Source organism: Sapajus apella, unplaced genomic scaffold, assembly GCF_009761245.1.
Source record: "Sapajus apella isolate SASKATOON/1434 unplaced genomic scaffold, GSC_monkey_1.0 scaffold112, whole genome shotgun sequence".
Taxonomy (NCBI): Eukaryota; Metazoa; Chordata; class Mammalia; order Primates; family Cebidae; genus Sapajus; species Sapajus apella.
In genome coordinates, this window is record NW_022437052.1 from 4,104,123 (window position 1) to 4,115,659 (window position 11,537).

Below are 11,537 nucleotides of genomic sequence, written 5' to 3' on the forward strand. Positions count from 1 at the left end.
GCTTGGTCTCAGCCCATCAAAAGGTGGGGGTGATCTTCACACACCTGGAATCTGGGCAGGCCATAACTACAGCAGAAGAAACATGAAGTGACTTCCAAGGCTAGGTCATAAAAGACCATCCTGGTGGGACACCTGCTTACAGAACACTGCTGCCATGTTGTGAGGAAGCCCAAGCAGTGATGTGCAGGTGCCACGAGCAGGCATCCTCTGCATCCAGGCTGCACTCGACCTGCAGAGTTCATGAGTGCAGTAAGATGATTGCAGCTTTAGTCTGGGGTGGTTTGACAGGCAGCAACAGATACCTAGAATGTACCTTCCTGCTGGACGGTTTTCTCAGTATCTTTTCTACTTAAAATTGCCTAATTTATTTGTGGTTTACATCCCTTGTTGGCTGGCCCCAGTAGAACACACACCCAGGGGCGCAAGTGTCTGCTTTGTTCTCTGCCATCCCTGCAGTACCTAGAACGGTGCCTGGCACACAGGGGACTCAGGTTCTCTTCAGGTGAACAAACCTGCAGCCTGGTTGCAGAGCACGGGACATGCCTTCCTCTCACGCCTCTGCTGTGTCTTCTGGGGTCTTTGGTTCAAAGTCACAAAAACCAGCTTTGGCTAATCGGAGCCAAAAATGTTCTGGGAGGGGTGGTAGTAAATGAGCCCCGGGAAGCTGAAGACCCTGGTGTGTGGGGGTGGAACAGGACCTCCAGTGAGTGCACAGCAGGAAGCTGGCAGGAGTTTGCCATTGGGACAGGCAGGTTGGGGCTGTGGCTGCGTTGTCACCGTCACTGTGCTGCTCGGCGTCCGAGGCCCCATCTTTCTCTACTCCTTTGCTGCGGCTCAAAGTAAAGGCAGGTGATCCCATGTCCAGCTGGCCAGCTTGGGCTGGGTGCCTGGCCCTTGTCTAGAAGAGGCCTGGCCCCAGCTACCATGGGCACCCATGGGAGACCTCAGTCCTTGCAGAGAAGATGAGGAGCCCCCCGGAAGGGAGCAGAGGCTGGGCAGGCAGGGAGGCATTTGACTGTCCCATCCATTCTGTAGCTGAACAGAGCCCAGGCAAGAGCCGGCCTTCCAGGAGCCCAAGGTGTTGGTGGGGAGTGAGGGAGGTGAGGGCAGCTCCCAGAGGGGACACAGCACAGAGGGCCCTGCAGGATGCTGTCAGGACGGTGGGTACTCCTGGGGGAGCCCCTGGGCCCTCCTCCTTGAGTTTCCAGCCTCGGCATGCAATGCTGGCTCCTGCCCCCCCCCACCGGCCTTGGCCTGGCCCATGCAGCCCAGCCTGGAAAGGGTTAAGTGCCGGCCTCCCCGCAGTGACAGGCTGGCCTGATCTCCTGAATCCTTTTTTAATTATTTTGTTGTGGCAAAGGCAGAAGCCTCCTGCCTGCTCTGCCGATTGGTGTGTGTGGCAGGGGCCCCTGTGGACACCTGCCCGGGAAAGCAATAAAGGCAGCCCTGAGTCCCAGACAGAGGTGGGTGACCGTGCCGGTGGGCAGTACTGGGCCCTCATAAAAGCCATGGATGTGGCTGGAGCTGGTGGGGATCACAGATGGCAAAGTGGGTAGGAGGAGGCCTTGGGGGGCAGCCCCGTTTTACAGACCCAGAAACTGAGGCCCAGGGGGAATGAGGCTCACCCACCACCCCTCTCTGCCAGTGAGCGCTGCAGTCCAGTGTAATCTGGGGAGCTCAGCCTGGGCCTCAACGCAGGAGAGAAGATGCAGGAGTAACGCCTGTCACTCCTGAGCCACTCCTGAGTCAGCCCTGCTCCTCTCCAGCATCCCTGAAAGGTAGAGAACAGACTCCTGGCAGCCCCAGCTGCCCCCACCTCCCTCCTGAGCACACCCGCCTTGGTTCCCACCATCTCCCCTCCCTCACTCCCGGATGCTCCCAGGTCAAAGGTGGCCTCCTCCATGCTCCTGCTGTGCCAGGAACAGTCGTCACCCCCAGGCGGTGGGCCCCTACCCAGGCGGTCTTACCTGCACATGAATGTGGGGGGCATTTGGTCCCAGCACACCCAGGAAGGCAGCATTTGGCTCTGCGGGTTGAACGCTCCCTCCCCTGAGAGCACCTGGTGGAGAGGGGTGTCTGGGCGCACACCTCTCCCGCAGGCCTGGCACAGGTGGCGTGGTGAGAAGCCTGGCACAGGGAGATGGAGATGGGGAGTGAGGAGTGTTCTTCAGGGGCAGGGTTTGGGTTTGGGAAGATGAGGATGAGAGTGTCGCGTGGATGGATGGTGGTGACGGCCACAGGAGGACGTGAACATGCTTGACGCTACTTAACTGTGTGTCTAACACGAAGCTGGGTGGTGTTGGGTGGTGGGAATTCGTTGCGTTTAATTGTTTTAAATTTTTTTTTAATTTATTTATTTCTTTTTTTTTGAGTCTGATCTTATTTATTTGTTACTCAAAAAATCTTATTTCTGACTGGATTCAGACTTAGAAGTAGAAGCGCACAGAGAGGAAAATCTGCGTCTCTTCGAAATTTGTTCCTGGCACTTCTCTTTAGCCTCCTTCATTCTCTGGACCAGAAGTTTAGCACATTCTGCAGCCTCTTCCTTATTTTTCTGAGTACATTGCTTCTTAAGAGCAATATGCCGCCGTTCGTGCTGCAGGACATGTGGAGTCACAGGGCACCAAATCTTGGGGGCTTTGGTCCTCGGTTTCTTACCTTCTCTGTTTAAGGGCTTTCTCACAACATGCTGGCAGACTTCATCTCCTTTAGAGAAACTGAAAAGTTTGCAGATGCTGCTGGCCCTTTTGGGCATGGTGGTATCAGTCATTCCAGCAATATCCTTCTCTCCTTTTTTTATGATAACCAAGTTGAGAACACTCAGATTGGGATCCGCAATGCAACCACGAACTGATTTTCTCTTTCTCTCTCCAGTTCTCCCCGGTCTGTAACAAGAATGCCCCGTACTCAGTAGCAGGTAGACACGGCCATGGGTCAAGACACGCTGCTTCATGGGGAAACCCTGTTTGTCGTTCTCACCACATAACCCTTCCATTCTTCACCCAGAGCATCAGCAGCAACTTCTGTGGCCATACGCTTCTCACAAAAAGTACCAAGTTTGCATTCATTGTAGACTTCAATGAGTTTCTGGCAGCCAGTGGCTGGGAAGGAGATGTTCAGCTTCGTCTTGAAGCAGCTGAATGCCTCCGAGGTGCCACAGAAAATAACTGTCACTCTGTCACCCACACTGGAGTGCGGTGGCCTCATAGCTCACCCTTCCAGCCTCAGGTGATCCTGCCTCGGTCTCCCAAAGTGCTGGGATTGCAGGCATGAGCTACTATGCCCAAACAAGATGATGAACCTCGGGTACATTTTTCTTTCTTTCTTTACTTTTTTGAGATGGAATTTTGCTCTTGTCTCCCAGGCTGCAGTGCAATAGCGCGATCGCAGCTCCTGCAACCTCCGCCTCCCAGGTTCCGGCAATTCTCCTGCCTCAGCCTCCTGGGTAACTGGGATCACAGGCATGCACCACCATGCCCAGCTAATTTTGTATTTTTAGTGGAGACAAGGTTTTACCATGTTGGCCAAGCTGGTCTCGAACTCCTGACCTCAGTTGATCCACCCGCCTTGGCCTCCCAAAGGGCTGGGACTATAGGCGTGAGCCACCACGCCAGGCCAGGTACATTTTTCATCTCACACACACACTAGATGAGTGTACAAAAACCACAGCTTGTCACTGCTTTTAGTGTGCCGACAGTGCAGGGGTCTGTTGAGCACCCGGTGTGTCTGGTCCCATGGGCCAGAGCTGGACTGGGTTCCCAGCTCCCTGAGGGTGGAGACTCGCATCTGACCACACAATCGGATGCTGGCCTGGGTCAGGGCACACACACTGCAGCGTCCCTGTGGCTTGTCTTCACGCAGGACCAGCCCTGGGCGGAGGGATGTGAGGCGTGAGGGGGACTGGCATCCTGGGGCAGGACCAGCCCGGGCGCAGTGTGGGGGCTGGAGTCACCGTGCCTGCAGCACTGGCAGAGGGGCCCTCGCTGGAAAGTCTGTGAAGCCCCTGAAAGGGAAGGGGAGGGAGGTGGGTTTTTTGCTGGAAACCCCCACTCTACAGGGCAACCCCAGCTTGGAGGGCAGAGGATTAAATTAAGTACTGTTCATGAAATCCCACCCAGCTCTCCCACAGACCCTAATTCACTAATAACTGGGGATGGAAGGACATGGGCCTGCCCTAGCTCCCATTTTATTCAAATGGGATTGAATGTTTTTAATCCTATAATAAAGTGACAATTTCCATTTTCCCAGACAATTCATTTTCACAAAATGACCAGGGTCATGACCCGCTTTGCAAAACTCAGCACTCTGTGATTAAATCAAATCTGTGAGACGAGTTTTCCCGGACACGTTTCCTGGCGCGGGGCCCGGTGGCCGCTCCAGCTGTTAGATGTCAGCCAGGGGCTCCAGGGGCTGCAGGCTGCCCTCCTGAAACCCAGCAGGTCTCAGCAGCAGCCAAGTGACCTCGGGTAGGCGGCTCCCTGGCTTCTCTGGACTCAGTCTCCTCATCTCTAAAACGGGGGTACTAGAAGCCCCTCCCTCCTGTGGGGGGTGAAAATCGAATGAGATACAGCACCAAGGGCTCTGAGTTCATTGCTCTACTGATTGTTCCTTTTTGTTTGGTTGGTTTTTGAGACAGATTCTCACTCTGTCGCTCAGGCTGGAGTACAGTGGTGCAATCTTGGCTCACTGCAACCTCTGCCTCCTGGGTTCAAGCGATTCTCCTGCCTCAACCTCCCAAGTAGCTGGGATTACAGGCATGTGCCACCATGCTCGGCTAATTTTTGTATTTTTAGTAGAAATGGGGCTTCACCATATTGGCCAGGCTGGTCTTGAACTCCTGACCTTGTGATCCACCTGCCTCAGCCTCCCAAAGTGCTGGGATCACAGGTATGAGCCACCACTCCCAGCCAATTATTCCTTTTTAAAAATGTTTGTAGGGCCAGGCGCAGTGGCTCACGCCTGTAATCCCAGCACTTTGGGAGGCCAAGGAGGGCGGATCACGAGATCATGAGATCGAGACCGTCCTGGCCATGGTGAAATCCTGTCTCTACTAAAAATACAAAAAATCAGCCAGGCATGGTGGTGCACGCCTGTAGTCCCAGCTACTCAGGAGGCTGAGGCAGGGGAATCGCTTGAACCTGGGAGATGGAGATTGCAGTGAGCCAAGATCACGCCACTGCACTCCAGCCTGGCGAAAGAGGAAGACTCTATCTCAAAAAAAAAAAAAAAAAAGTTTGTGTTTTAGAGTTGGGGTCTTGCTCTGTCACCAGGGCTGCAGGGCAATGGCATGATCATGGTTCACTGCAGCCTCCAATGCCTGGGCTCAAGTGACTCTGCCTCCTCAGCCTCCCTCGAAGCTGGGACCACAGGCAGGCACCATCATACCTGGCTAATTTTATTTTATTTTACAGAAATGGGGACCTGCTGTGTTGCCCTGCCTGGTCTTGAACTCTGGGGCTCAAACAATGCGCTTCCCTCGGCCTCCCAAAGTGCTGGGACTACAAGTGTGAGCCACCATGCCCAGCCCGATGATTATTTTTAATAATCATATTATTATTATCTGAGGGACTGAGCCTTTGAGGCTGGATCTCGGGAAGTTCCTGCTCCCTCAGCCTCCCTCCTGGGGCCCCAGGTCACCATGACCCCTGAACTGGGGGCAGTGGGTCCACTCTGTCTCCATGGATACCACACCTAGGGCCAAGCTGGACCTCTTTCCCTGGCAAAGTCCTCACGGGGATCTGCAGGCCAGCCCTGTCCCAGGGAGCCGGGGCCCCCTGCAGGCACCCAGCATTTCCAAGGCACCTATGCAGGCCTTCCCATAGCCAGAAAGCAACATGAATGAGCCAGTGCCAGAGTGAGACTGTGGCCTTGTTGTGTCAATAACTCCGGTTTCCAGCACTTTGCAATCAGTATTATCCCATTTTACAGATGGGGACAGTGAGGGGCTCAGAGAAGCCAGGCGGCTGCCCCAGGTCAGGAAGAGGTGGAGCTGGGGTGGAGTCCACGCAGTCTGGTGTGTGAGCCTTCTCTCATGGGGCCTCAGTGCAACTCTCAGAGAGGGGACCCCAGAATCCCTGCTGCTCCCAGAGGGGTTGGGCACATGCCCACTTCACAGCTGTGTCTCTAAGCCTTTGGGTGACCCAGTGATAGTGGCTGTGGCCTGGCCCCGGTTCTCCGCCCTCTGGTAGGGGGTACCCCAGGGGAACCTACATTCTCCCTAACTTCCTGGTTTGGGCCCCCCTGCTGCTGCCTACCCACTCACCCAGCAGGTGCAGGGCTGGGGCAGTGTTTACCATGGTGTCCTGTGCCACCTCCTGGGAGGTCTCCATCCTCTCCCCTCAACTGGACTGAGGCTATAGAGGATTCAGAACCATGATGGGGAGGATCCTGGGTCCCTGGATGACTTTGTGGAGCAGAGCCAGCTTTGCTGGGCTGCATTAAGTGCCCAATGACCCCAGCACCACCCCTGGCTTCCAACACAGACACAGACCCTTCACGCACACCTTTGGGAGTGAGCAGCAGGCCATCAGCGGGGCTGGACCCGGGACTTGGCGCATCTGTACATCCTTAAACAGCACACTAACCATCTGATGGACGAGAAGAGGACAGGGGGTTTGTGGGGTAGCTCCTAGGGCTCAACAGAGGCAGAGAGGCCTGGAGTGGGCTGGGGGCCTTTTCAAAAGCAGCTGGTCATGTCCTGGGGCCAGGCAGGGAGGCTAGAGTCCCTAGAAGAGGAGGCCCCAAGGGACTGGTCCTCACCCACCCTGTGCTGCCTCAGTCTCCCCACCTCCTTCCTGGTGGGGGCCCCATGCCCACAGATCAGCTCTTCTTGGAGTGTTTCTCTAGCAGGGTGGGAGACAGGATTTGAGAAGACCTGTACCCCAACTCCACCCTGGCATCATGGGCTCTGCCTCAGTTGCCCAGCCCCACCCCAGTCCACACCATGAAATAAAAATGGTGCCTCTAATGTGGGAGCGGTCCAGGATCCCTGCGGGGTTGGCTCCTCACTCAGTCCATTCAGGAAAAACTTCCCGACACCTGGCCAGGTGTGGGGGCTCATGCTTGTAATCCCAGCACTTTGGGAGGCCGAGGCAAGCGGATCACCTGCGGTCAGGAGTTCAAGACCAGCCTGACCAACATGGAGAAACCCTGTCTCTACTAAAAATACAAAAAAAAAAAAAAAAAAAAAATTAGGCTGGCTTGGTGACACATGTTTGTAAACCCAACTACCCAGGAGGCTGAGGTGGGAGCATCGCTTGAACCCTGGAGACAGAGGTTGCAGTTAGCTGAGATTGCACCACTGCACCCCAGCCTCAGTGACAGAGCAAGACTTTGTTCAAAAAGAAAAAGCAAAAAAACCCCAAAACTTCCCGTCACCCTCCCTGAGCCATGCCTTGGACTGGGCCCCAGAAGCCAGAAACACAGTGGGATGTGACCCAGTCCTGCCCGAGGGGCTGGCAGCAGACTTCTCCCCTCGGCTCTCGAAGCTCCTGGGAGAGCACATCTGGTGGGGATTCCCAGGACAGGTGAGGGTTGAGCTTCAGTGGGGGGGATGGGCTGGCAGGCTCAGGAAGGGAGGGGCCTGGAGACTTTCGGGGTCCATGTCATCAGCCTGGTCTCAGGGTTTAATCATCGTGACCAGAACCACATGAAGGGGGCCCAGGAGGGCTGCCCACCCAGGCACTGCAGCCAGGGACCCCTGCCCCTCTGGGAATCCCTCCGCCTCCTCCTGCCCCTGGAATCCACCATTTCCTGCAAGGCAAGGACTGTGGGTTTGTCAGGAGGGTTCAGTCGTGTTAGCTGCTATGGTGTTTGTCTAAGAAATGAATGAACCTGACAGCGTTCAGGTGTTCTTCATAGGATGTTGGAGGAAACTGAGGCACAGGGCGGTGGAGTTACTCTGTCAATACTGCAGGGCAGAGGAGCAGACAGTGGGGTTGAGCCTCAGCCCCCAGCACCCGCCCCCACAATAACCTACCAGGATGCAGGCTTCCAGCCTGGTCTCTGCCTGTTTAACTTGGGAATGATCTGGCCTGTGGGTCACTGCTCTGTGAGGTCCCTGGGCCTGGGGGGACGGCGCCGTCCTGTAAGCCCCCACTTTAATTAGTGTGAAGCCGCCTGGTGTGCTGGCCGCTGTAGACGCTGGTAATTAAAGTGGGAGGGGCTGCGAGTGGAGGAGGCAGTCAAGGCGCCGCCGTCACAGGAGGCTGATGGCTCTTGGGTGGGTGGGAGGATGCGTGTCGGGTTTTAATGAATGAGGACACCTGTCCGTGTGACCACCTGGGAAGGTCAACCCCTAAGTCGTGGGTGGGGGTCTCTGTCTGGGATTCCTAGTCCTGGACAAAGCCAGCCTCTGGGAAGATGCCCCGTGGTCACAGCAGGGATGGCCAGGCTTTGCCTCAGTTTCCTCTCAGCCTCAGGAAGAGGCTGCACGAGGCTCTGGGGTCCTTCTGCCTCTGTCAGTGAGGAAGTGGGGGGCCGGGTCATAAGGACTTTGGGGTCATGCACATCTGGCTCCATGTGCCACCTGGGACCTCAGTGGCCTCATTTGGAAAACCAGGAGAACCCAGTCTCCCACCGAGGTTCCAACGAAGCCTCGCAGAGAAGGTGCTGCAGACATATGAAGTGGTCCATGGGGGCAGAAGGAGGGGCCCGTGGGGGCGGAAGGACTAAGGCACCTGGGACTCCACGGAGGCGGCTGTGGATCGCTGTGTCCCACGGTGGGGTTCACGGCCCCTTCCAGTGTACAGCCCACAGCCTGTCTCCCTGCTCGCCTCGTGACCATCCCATCCAGGCCCTCCCTGGGCTCTAGCCTCTTCTGAGCAGCTCCCCACCCTCCCTGGGTGTCCCATGACCCCTCATGGGTACCCCAGCCTGCTCTTTCAGATCCCTTCACCCCCACCCAGCTACAGCGCTGCCCCATCCAGTAGGCCTCCAGGGCCCCATTCCTGCATGCACTGCACACCTACTATGTGCTGAGGAGACACGTACTGCGTGCTGCACACCTACTATGTGTTGATGACATGATTGTCATGTGCTGAAGCTATGCCTAATGGGTGCTGAAGATTTGCCTACTATGCACTGAGGATACTGCAGGGACCAAGACAGACACATTCCTGTCCTTACATTGCTCATGGACAGGCGATGACCAGATACACACACATTCATGATAATAACACGGATGACAAGCACTGTAAAGGAAAATGGAGGCGGGTATGGTGGCTCATGCCTGTAATCCCAGCACTTGGGGAGGCCAAGGCGGGCAGATCACTTGAGGTCAGGAGTTTGAGACTAGCCTGGGCAACATAGTGAGACCCAGTCTCTACTGAAAAAAAAAAAAAAAAGCTAACTGGGCATGATGGCACAGGCGGAGTAATCCCAGCTACTCAGGAGGCTGGGCAGGGGGCAGCAGAGGGGCAGCTGCTGACTCGGTAGGCTGAGGTTGGAGAATCACTGGAGCCCAGGAGGTTGAGGGTGAGGTTGCAGTGAGCCGAGTTCACACCACACTGCACTCCCGCCTAGACGGCACAGTAAGACCCTGTCCAAAAGAAAAAGAAAGAAAGAGAAAGAGAGGAAAAGAGAAAGAGAGAAAGAGAGGAAGGAAGGAAGGAAGGAAGGAAGGAAGGAAGGAAGGAAGGAAGGGAGAAAGAAGAGAAAGAAAGAAATAGGAAGGGAGGAAGGAAGGAAAGAAGGGAAGGAAGGAAGGGATGGAAAAATGAATTTTAATAATGTGTTTTCTGTAACTCACTGTATCCCAAATACTACCATATGCCATAGAATCACAATTGTTGAGATGTTTCAGGCTTTCTTTGGCACTGTGTCTTTGGAATCTGGGTGGGTTCCACATTTTCGGGGCATCTTGGTGCAGAGGCAGGCAGCATCTGCGGGCCCAAGAGGAGCCTGGACTCTATTCCAGGGGCACTGGGGAGCCATGGAGGGTTTGGAGCAGGAGAGGGACATGGTTGTGTTAACCTTTTAGAACCACCTGAGAAGCTGAGTGGAGGGTGAACTTCAGGGTTGTTGAAGACGAGGAGGGAGGCAGCAAGGAGGCGGAGTGACCAGTGACCCAGGTGACCACAGAGAGGAGGCGTCAGGCCTGGATGCCTTGGTGGGGGAGGGTGTGTGGGAAAGAGCAGAGTTGGGATCTCCTGGGCACTGGCCATGATCCCCTGGGAGGGCAGAGGTGACTGTCCAGCTGGGCAGGGGGCAGCAGAGGGGCAGCTCCCAACATCCAGGAGCCCTTTTGGGACAGCCCCTGCGCTGCCTGCCGGGAGGAGCTCACAGAACCCCATGGGGGCTGGGTGACATGCAGAGGACACCGCCCGGCCTGGGGCCTGATGTGACTGCAGCCCCTTCCTGCTATAACCGTGTGTGGGGTTGGCGAGGTGGCGGGGAGCCTTGTGCCAGCAGGAGGAACAGCCATGCGGGGGCGCAGAGGCCCCAGTGGCTACCGAGGGCTGCAGTGGGGAGCGAGGCCGGCCAGGTTCCAGGAGCCTCGCAGGGTCCGGGGTGTCCTAAGTGTAATGGGCAGTCGCTGCCGTGGGGCTGACTTGGGCTGACAGAATGAGATTGGTGCATAGAAAACTTCCCTCTGGCTGCTGTAGATGGATTCCGGTGTCCCTCATGTCAGAGAGGCTGCAGGGGTGTGAGGGAAGCTGCTGGAGGTGGGTGGGCTCAGGAGGGAGCCGGGGCCGCCCAGCTGCAGGGTCAGGTGGCCAGGCTGTTGAGGGAGTGTGGAGGGAGAATCGGGTTTGGAGGGTGTCCCTGTCAAGCCCCCGGACCTTGTGTCCGGAGTGAGGGTCTGTGTGACACCACCCGTCTGCATGCCTTCCCTCCCACCCACAACTCACCCACCTCGCCCACTTCGCCACGCCGCAGCTAACACTGTCAGCTGGTAATTGTCCTGGTCCCTTTATCCTGCGCTTTAATAAATAATTTACCTGAATTATTCACATGGAAATTTCAACATTATTAAAAATTAACCAACTTAAATGAGTCCATGGTAAATAGCCGGGTGGCTCTTCCGAGGGTGGATGCTGAAGGCCGGGTGGGGGCCGGCCTCGAGGGGAGGGGCAGCAAGTGCAGGGGGTAAGAACAGGCAGGCCTGCAGGTTTGACAGGGCCAGACCCACCCCGGGGAGCAGCCCCAAGGCCGCTTGGAGCAGAAGCCCTGTGGCTCCTGACCCCTCACAGGCTGGGCAGCCTCACAAAGGTGTCTGCACCTCTCTGGGCCATTTGTGCAGTGGGAACATTTTGTGTGAATTATCCTCCTGTTTGGCAGAGCCTTTTTGGAGTAACTATAAAAACAATGAAGGCAGCAGGCGTCCTCCCTCTGGGGAGTCTGACAAATGTAGTGTCCCTGTCTCTGCCTCCGGGACTTACACAGGAGGTGAGCAGGCAGCAGGGCCGGAGCCCAGCGGCCGTCCTAGCTTTACTCACTGTGATTAAAGGGTAGAATGGAAGGGTGCCAGGCTTTGGGGAAACATTCTAGATCTCTAAACTAGAATGTTTGCAATATCGTCTTCACCAAACAGAGGT

General features: G+C 55.9%; 1 pseudogene; it reads right to left on the reverse strand.

Moving 5' to 3' along the window:
* Nucleotides 1-2,362: 2,362 nt before the first annotated feature.
* Nucleotides 2,363-3,369, reverse strand: LOC116537571 (annotated as a pseudogene).
* Between the last annotated feature and the right edge of the window lie 8,168 nt (nt 3,370-11,537).